This window comes from Triticum dicoccoides, chromosome 6B (assembly GCF_002162155.2).
Source record: "Triticum dicoccoides isolate Atlit2015 ecotype Zavitan chromosome 6B, WEW_v2.0, whole genome shotgun sequence".
NCBI lineage: Eukaryota > Viridiplantae > Streptophyta > Magnoliopsida > Poales > Poaceae > Triticum > Triticum dicoccoides.
The window spans coordinates 573,018,309-573,028,659 of record NC_041391.1 but is presented as its reverse complement, the minus strand read 5'-3'; positions in this window follow the sequence as shown (position 1 = coordinate 573,028,659).

Below are 10,351 nucleotides of genomic sequence, written 5' to 3'. Positions count from 1 at the left end.
CAATGGGCAGGTATGTAGATGAGATCTATGGACTTGAGCGTGAAACTACAGGTGGATGCTAAAAGGCTACTGCTAATCAGAGCAGGGTTTCACAGATCTATCCAGGAGTCTGGGTACGAGCATGAACAACTGAGGAACACGGCATGAACACAAAACCCTAGAACAGATCTATGTTAAGAAGAGCAGAAGGCTTACCAGAATCGGGGAAGATGCGGAAAGCTACCGCAGTGCTCTGGAGCGGTCAGGTTGATGCAGTGGCCCAAGACGGTGCAGAGGTCAATGGCGGTGGCGGAGCTCCGAGGCTGGCGACGCGAGGAAGATGAAGAGAAAGAGACGAAGGGGAAAAAAGGAAATGACCCTTAGGTCCTATTTATAAGGCAGGGGACGTGTGTCAGGCGCGCGAATCCAAGAGCCACAAGATTCAGAAGTGGAGCTGCTGCCTTGGGTATCGCAGATCTATTAATAAAAGAAGGCGTCATAAATGTTAACTTCATGATGAACGTCATGCCGGTTTACAGCAACCAGAGATGATGACGACATGGCGGTTTACCAATTACCAGAAGATGTTGAAGACAAAGATTTTTGTGAAGGATTGACATGAACCAGTTCAAATCAATCTGGGGCCTAATGTTGGGGATATTACCACTGGGCGTAAACCGGCCTACCTGGGCCGGGTCAGCTTCATTAGTAGTATAAAGGTGATTAAGCAGATGAAGGCCCAAGGCCTGTAGTCGGTTTAGAACCTGTAGCCGTAAACCGGCTTGATATGTAAAGTTGCATTGTAAGTTAGGAATAGAGAGAGACCAACCGGGATACGAGTATGAACCGGTGTGGGACTCTGTGGACCGACATGCCTCACCCGTGTATATAAGGGGACGACCCGGCGGCGGTTCAAAGACAGACAACAACAACTCGAGCCTAGGCGAAGCTTGTTTGCTCCCTATCCATCGAAACCACATCAATTCCATCACAACTAGACGTAGGCTTTTACCTTCATCGAAGGGGCCGAACTAGTATAAACCCTTGTGTCTTCGTGTCCGCTTTAACCCCTTCAAGTTAACCCATAGCGATGGCTCCACGACTAAGTCCTTTCACAAGGACATCTGTCGTGACAAATCCACGACACACGTATAGTTGGCGTTCTCTAGGACCTGTTCCCTCTGTTCCCTACGAGGAATCGGAAAGCGCGCCCCGTGGGGGCTTGTAAGATGCTTGTGGTTCTGTTTGTTAATATAGTCCTTGCCATGAAGTGGTGCGAGATGCTTATTCCGTCTTAGCTTAGTTCTTCCTTTTGAACCTCACGAGGGCTTGGTGCTCTGCGCCGACAGGTCCCGGTCCCAAGGCAGGCTTCAGCCGTCACTGGTATGCTAGGTCGCGATGCCGTGGTCAAGGCTAGGAGGTGAGCGGCCCGGGTTCCAGTAAGAGCCCCTGAGTCGCGATGCTCAGGAGGTCCCCTTTAGCGCTCAAGCAGCCATCGTTCGGTGAGAAAGGAGCGCGACGTTGCTAACACGGGATTGCATTGGATGCGGGGATGGTGCTGCGATAGCTAGTGTTTCCGGAGGGTGACTTATCTCGAGAGTCAGGAACCGCTTCCTTGTGCGGCGCTAGGTCCGCACATCGGCCAGCGAGGGGTTGCCCGGCGAGGTCCCGTGTGCCTCTTCCCTCTCGCCTTTGCTCCCCTTTCTGCTCTACGTCCTCGGGTCCCGGCCCTCGAGCGGGTCTCAGTCGTCGCTAGTATTTTAGGTCGCGATGCCGTGGAAAAGGCCAGAGGGTGAGGGCAGGAGAGCCAGTAGGAGCCCATGAGTCGTGATGCTCAGGTGCCCCCCTTTAAGGTGCAAGCAGTTCACGCGGACGAGAGTGAAGAAGACGGCGTGAGGGCCTCGCCTGGCGCTGGTCCTTGAAGGGATCCTACAGGCCCACCACAAGAAGAACAAGAGTCCGCTATGACAAGCGGCGGTCAGCCGTTGGTTGCTTTGGAGAGGTGACGAGGAACTGAAGGCCTGAGGAGGTGGCGTTGTGCGGGGCTGCCGCGGCCAGAGCTCAGCCATTCAGGTTTTTTGACATTGCATGGACGGACCCATGCGCAAGCGTTGTGCCATTGGGGAACAGCTCCATCGGTTGGTGTCAGTTGAGCGGGCAACTAGGTCAAGCACGTTAATCACGAAGAAGCGAGTTCAATTAGATAGATGCAGGGAAGGCATACATCGCAGGGTCTGGCCCGAGCGACTTGGGGATGATGCAGCCTGAGGGGCGCCCCCAACAAAGTAAGCTAGGAACATAAAGTAAAAATGAGATACATGCCGCAGGGACAGACCCACGCGGCCTGGGAATAATGCAGCCCTGGGGGCGCTCCCAGCTGGAAACGAAACTTGAAGGATGTCACCTGATAGCATTGAAGACGAAGGGGTGTTGAAGTAGCGGACATCGTGGGCTGCGGAAGCCGATCTTCACGAGCCCCCAAGCCCAGGAGCCTCGGGAGGTTCCAGAGGCGCTGGTGGCTCCTCGTGGACCATCTCCATCTCCGCCAGGACTGCAGAACACCTGGCCTCCTGAGCCTCCAGGATGCTCCTCATGAGGCGCTGGTACGTGGCGGCCGCGTTCGGCAAGCCGTAGGGCATGCGAACGTTGCTGTGGGGTGGGCTTTCGCAGCGCCCCGCGCGTGAGGGCCAGAAGCGCTCCTAAGAGGCGGCTCGGTTGAGCCCTGGGATGTCGATGCAGACATGCAGCCCACCATCCTCGCCTGGATGGGGAGCTGCGGCGGGTAAGCGGCGGCTGCCACTCATGACTCTTGACTCCTACAACTCCTGCGTGATCTGACTGACGAACTCCTGAGGGTTTGGCCCTCCTTGCCTTGCTCCTTCCTGAGGGAAACATGCTTTGAAACACGCCTCCAAGTGGTGCCCAAGCGCCTCCCTCGTGACCTTACCAAGGTCGGTGGCCCTCCAGGAGGGAGCCCCCCGAGCCTTGCTTGAGGAGGGCGCCGGGCGCGCCTTCCTATGCGACAGAAGGAGGTCCCCCTGAGCAGGCACAGACCCTGAGGGGCCTGCCTCCTGAGGGGTCGGGCCTGGAGATGTCTTCTTCTTGGGAGCGGCCTCAGGGAACCTCCCGCTCCCGCGGTCTGGGTCTTCAAGTGATGCGGCCTGAAAAGCTCGCTCCAGGGAACACACTTCGTCTCTTTCTTCACAAGGCACCATGATGACTCCGCTGCTTCCTGGCATCTTGAGGACGTTGTAGCCGTGATGAGTCACGGCCATGAACTTGGCGAGAGCTGGGTACCCGAGGATGACGTTGTATGGCAGGCGAATGTGGGCGACGTCGAAGTCGATGAGCTCAGTGCGGTAGTTGTTGCGCACCCTGAAGGTGACTGGGAGGCGAACCTGCCCAATCGGAACCGTGGAGCCATCGGTGACTCCGGAGAAAGGCTTGGTTGGCTGAAGCTGATTGTAAGGCACTTGGAGATTGTTGAATGTCTCTACGGACAGGACATTGAGCCCTACCCCGCCATCGATGAGGATCCTGGTGACTCGCACGTTGCTGATGATTGGGGAGCAAAGCATCGGGAGGACTCCGGCTGTGGCCGCGCACTTGAGCTGATCCGCTGAGCTGAACATGATGGCGCATGCTGACCACCTGAGAGGGCGCGTGGCCTCGAGCATGGGAAGGACTGTATTCACTTCGCGGGCGAACTGCTTGAAGATGCATTGAGAGGCTGGGGCTTGAGCTCCGCCCAGGATGCAGGCGATCGCGCGCGGCTCCTGGAAGCCCCCAGCTCCCTTGTCCTGATGATGGTCCTCATTTCTCCTTGGCTGCGGCGGCAGAGGAGGGAGGCCTACGTTTCCTTGCGGACAATCCTCGCGAGGTTGATCCCTCCAGTCTTCGTCGCGAGGCTGATCCTGCCAGCGATCCTCGCAAGGCCGGTCGCGCCACCCTTGGCGAGGGCCGCGGTCTTCCCAGCGTCCTGCGTTCCTTCCTCCTCCTCGGTCATAGCCTCGATCGTTGTGGTCGGGGCATCGGCCGATCCTCCCTTATCGCATGGCTCGGAGCTCTTGACATTCGTTGGTGTTGTGGGTGTGGAGGTCGTGGTACACACAGTACCGGCTGCCCTTGAAAGACTCGGGCTGATCTCTGCCCCGCTTGGTGTCTGGTTCTGCCGCGAGCACGGCAGCCCCCTTGCGCTTCACGTCCTTGGCCTTGGATTTCTTCTCTTCTGGGTCTGCGGCTGGCAGCTCGAGGAGGGAAAGGCGCCCTTCCTCAGCTCTGGCGCACTCGGTCGCCAGGTTGAACAGCTCCAAGGAAGTGCACAGATCTTCATGCATCGCCAGCTCCTCCTTCATCTTGACGTCACGCACACCGTCGGAGAAGGCTGAGATGATGGCCTCCTCGATCACCTTGGGAATCTTGAGGCGTGCATTGTTGAAGCGCTGGATGTACTTCTGCAGGGTCTCCCCTGGTTGCTGCTTGATGTGGCGCATGTCGCTCACGGCAGGTGGCCGGTCGTGAGTACCTTGGAAGTTGGCGATGAAGCGAGTGCGCATCTCATCCCAGGAGGAGATCGTGCTAGGAGCCAGGTTCAGGAGCCAGGTGCGAGCCCCGTCTTTGAGTGCCATGGGAAACCAGTTCTCCATGACCTTCTCGTCCCCGTTGGCGGCTTCGATGCCCAGCTCGTAGAGCTGGAGGAACTCCGCAGGGTCGGTCGTGCCGTCGTAGCGAGGAGGCAGGTCTGGCTTGAACTTGCAGGGTCACGCGACGCTGCGTAGCTCAGTGGTGAAGGCACGGCAGCCTGCTGTGGCCACGGGAGGCCTTTGGTGACGAAGAGCTTGGTCTTGCGGGTCCCCATGCGCTGCAGCTGGGAGCAGCGCGGGGTCTTGGCGTGCTGGAACAGGAGCGTGGTCGTGACGGGCCGGAGCAGGGAGCACTCGGGTAGCTTCTTGGGGGCGAGGGACCTCTCGATAACTCTGCTCTTGCTGCGCTGGCGCCGGACGGAGTAGGTTCCGCCCAGGGGCCACGCGCCTTGGGGCCAGGGCGGCTTCTTGAGGGGGAGGCGGCTGAGGCGCCCTCGGAGCTTCATTGTCCGTGCAGGTCGGGGCGCAGTGCAGCGAGATGGACGGTGCGAGGGAGCCCCCTGTGGCGCGGACGAGCTCGGCGACGCGGTCGAGCCACTCTTCATAGACGTCGTCAACTGGGCGGTAGCACAGGAGTTCGTTTGCCGCGATGAGCGCAGCTCGAGCCTCCATGGGCGCGCGGAGTGCGCGGGGCGAAGAACCAGCTGGGGTGAGTGAGGGAGTAGCAGTGCGGCCGTCTCGCCTCACAGACGGATGCTGGGACGATGCTTTCTGCTTGTTCCCCGCCGGGCCGGTGGCGGCATTGATGGCAGGCGACGGGGAATGGCGGGGGCGGCCACCGACGGGGGCCGTCCGGGCGACGCGGGAAAGGAGAGCGGCTCGACGCTCGGCGCGGGCCCGACGAGCGTCTGACATGGATGCGGTGGTCGGTGAAGAACAAGGCGGCGGAAGACGAATTCCGGCGCACCCCTACCTGGCGCGCCAAATGTTGGATTTCGGGTTCCGGCAGACCCTCTAGGTTCGAACACTGGGGTGCGCACAGATATCTCGCCCTCTACCTACCTGCTCCTCGCCGCCTTGCTAGGATCTAAGCTATGAAAGGAACAACACAAGAGACACAGGGTTTATACTAGTTCGGGCCACCATTGTGGTGTAATACCCTAATCTAGTTTGTGGTGTGGTGGATTGCCTCTTGGGCTGATGATGAACAATACAAGGAAGAACGGCCTCGCGAGGGTCTATTCTTGGCTGGTGCGATGAACTGCTAGGGGGACTTCAGTCGCTCTTCCTACTAGTTTTCAGATGATGCGTTTTTAGATTCCTCTACCTTGTGGGTGGCTAGTCCTATTTATAGGCAAAGGCCCTGGGCCTCTTCCCAAATATTGAGCGGGAAGGGCGCCAACAATTGGCCATTTTGAAGGGGAACATCTAGTACACTTATCCTGACTAAAGTTGGTCCTCCCCTGTCAAAGGCTCTGGTGGTGACGCCGGCTTGGGCTCCACAATGACTCCCTTCCTGCCGTTGCAACGGTCTTGGTCTTGTTGCATCGAAACGGATTCCTTTGCTTGATGCTCTCGCCTGCGCTTGGTCCCTTTGCACCAAAGAGGAAAGGAGGACACTGCGCAGGATGGCGCCCGCCTGGCGCCCTTGGTCGTCATGGCTTGCGTCATGGGCACCTCGTGAGGTACCCCGCCTTGATCTCTCTGCCTCCTCGCGAGCCAGCCTGATGAGGCCGTGCCTGAGGAAGCTTCCTGTCGTCCACCCCGCGAGGCTTGGCCCCTCGCGAGGGTCTTGAGCTCGTGCTGATGAAGATGGGCCGTGCTGGGCCGCCCCTTGAGCCACGCCGCAGGCCACAGGCAGGCAAGTCTGGGGTCCCCCGTTCCCAGAACGCCGACAGAGATGATTACAAAACATTCAATAAACCTACATTCTACAAGTATAGAGGGAGGATGGAGGGATGGAGGTGGAGGGAGGGAGGTAGAGGGGGAGCAAGGGGGGTATAGGGAGGATCTACCTCGATGGAGGAGGAGTGGGAGCGGCGGCGGCAAGGAGAGACAAACGAGAGTGAGAGAGAGAGAGTGAGGAGAATGACGAAGATGAGTAAATGGACGGCCGCCGGGTGGGGGATAAGGTGAGCTTAGCAGCAGCGCGGGGCAGGCGGCTAGCACTACTGCTAAGTCCAATACCTATAGCACGGGCTTGAAATTAGAGTTGCTGCTAAATCGGGGCCCCAGCTGGCCCGTGTAAGAGTAGTGGTGATGTGGACTCAAGGGCCCGCACTATAGGTAGCATGTTAGTTGTAGCGCGGGTTATAAGCCTCGTGCTGCTACTATGGATTGACCCGGGGGTACCTTGGGGCCCATTTAGCAGCAGCCCATGTTGTGGCAGCCATCGCCACTACTACCCTATGCCTATAGCATGGGTTACTGGCCCGCGCTACTGCTACTTAACATCAGTGTCGGTCACTTACCCATCGCTACTGTTAGGCTTCTACCTATAAGGTATTTCATATTAGTGTGTCCTGATCTCTTGTTCCCATTTACAAAAAGTGTAAACTCCGCAATTCAGCCATCCACATTTGGCTAGTTATCCATGGTTCAAATCCTATCTTGTATTGCCAACCAAGGAAAGAACTTGACCTTTGGGGGTCCCAAACCTTCCACACCATTTTGTCCATGGGGGACAAAAGCATACCCAAGAGTTGTGCATTGTAAGCAGAGTGCACCGAGTATTTTCCACTAGAAGTATGCTTCCAAATGATACCATCCTCAGCTTGCTCATTTAGTTGGAAGTCATGTACAAGCATCCATAGGGTGAATAATTGATGTATATGCTCAAAAGGGACCATGATAGTAGGGTTGATCTTGAAGATCCAAGCGTCTTCCTTTAGTGCCTCACACACTTTCCATTGTTTCCTTGATGGGGCTTCTAAAATGAGTTGTGCAATCTCCTTCGTCTTGTGACCAAGAAGACATGGGGATTTCTATAAGGGGGTCCTCACCCCATTGCCCGCGGTGATGGTGGTGGGGGCATAAAAGAAGTTGAGGTCGTCCTCATCGCATGGGTTTACCATACCCACCCACAACTTAGCCGACTCCTGCCACTCATACCACGGCCATCGCAATCTTGAGGCCCTTGCAAATTTGTCAGTGTTGAGCACCTCAAGTCCACCATATCCTTTAGGGTGGCAAACAATGTCCCAGTTCACCTTGCATCGTGCTTGGGTGGTTTTATTGGAAATGGACCAACGAAAACCCCTCTCAAGCTTGTTGACATTAAGAAGCATGTTCGGTGAAATGATAAGAAGGATGATGAAGTAGACCACTTGAGAGGTGACGACGGACTTGACCAGCTCCGTCCACCCAATGGTACTTATCTTTTGACCTTTCCAAGTGACCAACTTTCCAGCCACCTTGTCTTCCAAGAATTTCAAGTCCACTTTTTTGAGTTTCCAAATTAGAAGAGGCAAACCGAAGTGGAGTTGAGCCAGTGGAGGTTGGTGGTATTCAAGGATTCAAAGCGATGAACCACTCTCATGGTGTCGCTTTTGATGGTGTTCCAACACTTTTCAAAGAACATTTTAGTGAAGACATCCGACCCGGGTGCCTTGTCACTAAATCAGGGGCAGAGCTATGTTGGAGACAAATTGGGCCTCAGCCCACCCAGCCCAAGAGAAAATAGGGAAGGAAGACAGAAAAGTTGGGCCTAAAAATCAAGTGTTAAGTGTAGTTTCTGTGTCTGGCCCGCCCAACAATCGGCCCATAGCTCCATCACTACACTCAGCATCTCTTTGATAGCCTCACAGACCCCCTCTTCGGTTATGGGAGCATCAAGCTGATGTAAATATTTGGGCTCAATGTTTAGCTCCTCCTAGTTAAGGTCCTTTCAGCTCCTTTGCCGCTTGCCCATGAATTCAGAGAAGTGGTCATTGTCGGTGTCAAAACCGGCGGACCTCGGGTAGGGGTTCCCGATCTGTGCGTCTTAGGCTGATGGTAACAGGAAGCAAGGGACACAATGTTTACCCAGGTTCGGGCCCTCTCGATGGAGGTAAAACCCTACTTCCTGCTTGATTAATATTGAAGATATGTGGAATACAAGAGTAGATCTACCACGAGATCGTAGAGGCTAAACCCTACGAGCTAGCCTATGATGGTATGATTGTAATTGTGATCGGCCTTCTAAGGACCATGCTCTCCGGTTTATATAGACACCGGAGAGCTAGGGTTTACATAGAGTCGGTTTACAAGGAAGGAAACATAATATCCGGATCGCCAAGCTTGTCTTCCACGCAAAGGAGAGCCCCATCCGGACACGAGCCGAAGTCTTGAGTCTTGTATCTTGACGCTTCTATAGTCCGGATGATAAATATAGTCCGGCTGTCCGGATACCCCCTTATCCAGGACTCCCTCAGTAGCCCCTAAACTAGACTTCAATGACAATGAGTCTGGCGCGCAGTCTTGTCTTCGGCATTGCAAGGCGGGTTCCTCATCCGAATACTCCACGGTTCCCATCACGACGAACAGTGTCCGGCGTCTTCATCAATGTTATACTCCTCGGCTTATGTGTATCAATAATGACCATTTCCACGTGTCGAACGAATGTGAGTCGAGGCATTGTTGCATTTGGCACCCTTGGTCCTTCGGGCTAGCCGCCTATTTGAAGAGACGGGGATTCCCGGATCCAAACCTCACTCTCCCTCCTCGAGCAAGTATCCAATAGAGCGCCCAGAAAAAACCATTCCAGCATGGCCGGTCGTCGCAACTCTTCTGCTCGCTCCCCTTGCCCCAAGCCAGGAGACTGGGGAGAGTGTTTAGTTTCTCATAGCCGCTTGATAAAGTTACAAACCCAAGGGCTCCTCCCTCCGGCATTCATGGTCCCTGTGCGAGCCGGAGTGGCCACCTATAATGGCGGAGAACAAGCGGAGAGATCCCCCAATCCGTCTCCAGAGGAGCGAATATGCTTAATTCCGCATCTGTTAAGGGGCGTCGGATTTCCTATTCATCCATTCCTTCGCGGGCTTCTGGAGTTCTACGGCCTCCAGCTTCACAATCTTACCCCAGCCTCCGTACTGCATATAGCAGGGTACGTCGCCCTTTGCGAGCTATTTCTAGGCTGTGAGGCTCATTTTGGATTGTGGAAGAAGTTGTTCTGCCTTGTCCCCTGCAACCAGGGAGAATCCCTATGTCAAGTGGGCGGCGCCGAAGTATGGCATACTGCCGAGACCGTACTGCCGAGACCGGATACCTGTCCGGTACTCCCAAGAAGGCTCCAGACAACTGGGCTTCAGAGTGGTTTTATATTGACGATGCTCCTCTTTCGGATCCAATCCGGACGGGACCCCCCAAGTTTAGTGACTCTCCACCGAGGGCGCGTCTAAGCTGGCGCCCTCGAGGCCCCCAAGAAGAGGATTCCAGGGAGGTATATTTCCTGATGACCAAGATAAAGTTACTGGCCAAATCTGGACTGACGATAGTCGAGGTGATGGCAATATGTATAATGCGGGGAGTGCAGCCTCTTCAATATCGGAGCAATCCCATGTGGCACTACAACGGGACAGACTATGCCACCCGCTGCAGCCATAAGGGTCCGGACTCCCCCACCACTCTGGCAAGGATACCGTCCGACCTGTACAAAGGAGAAGAGGAGGAATTCCTCCATATCAAACCGCGAGACGGATTCTCCATGTACAATCCCCCAAACTGGGTAAGTCGTTATTTATTTTATCGCTTCACTTATTGTGGCGTTCTTTGCTAAAGTTCACCTGCGTCGATATTTCCAAGCAGGAACT